This window comes from Rutidosis leptorrhynchoides, chromosome 9, assembly GCF_046630445.1.
Source record: "Rutidosis leptorrhynchoides isolate AG116_Rl617_1_P2 chromosome 9, CSIRO_AGI_Rlap_v1, whole genome shotgun sequence".
NCBI classification, from domain to species: Eukaryota; Viridiplantae; Streptophyta; class Magnoliopsida; order Asterales; family Asteraceae; genus Rutidosis; species Rutidosis leptorrhynchoides.
This window is the reverse complement of record NC_092341.1, coordinates 45,375,001-45,375,339: the sequence shown is the minus strand read 5'-3', so window position 1 is coordinate 45,375,339 and position 339 is coordinate 45,375,001.

Sequence of the window (339 nt, the reverse complement as noted above, 5' to 3'; positions counted from 1 at the left end):
GAAGGCCAAAACGGAGTTTTATGATGTCTTGCGAGTATTTTTTTACTTGTTCAAACACGGTATTTTCTCAAAGTCATGATATTACAAAATTCAAAGTGATGTTGGCATGGAATTTTTGGACTCTCATGTGCGTTATATGCTTCAAGAGAATAGTGTTGGGAAATTACGATCTCACTAATTTCCACCACCCAGCCCAACAATAATAGTAAAGAAATAAGAACAATACACAACACAAGATTTAACGTGGAAACTCCAAAACAGGAGAAAAATCACCGGCCCCCAAAGAGAGAAATACACTATATCACAAATTGTTACAATGATATAGACGACTCTCTTAAG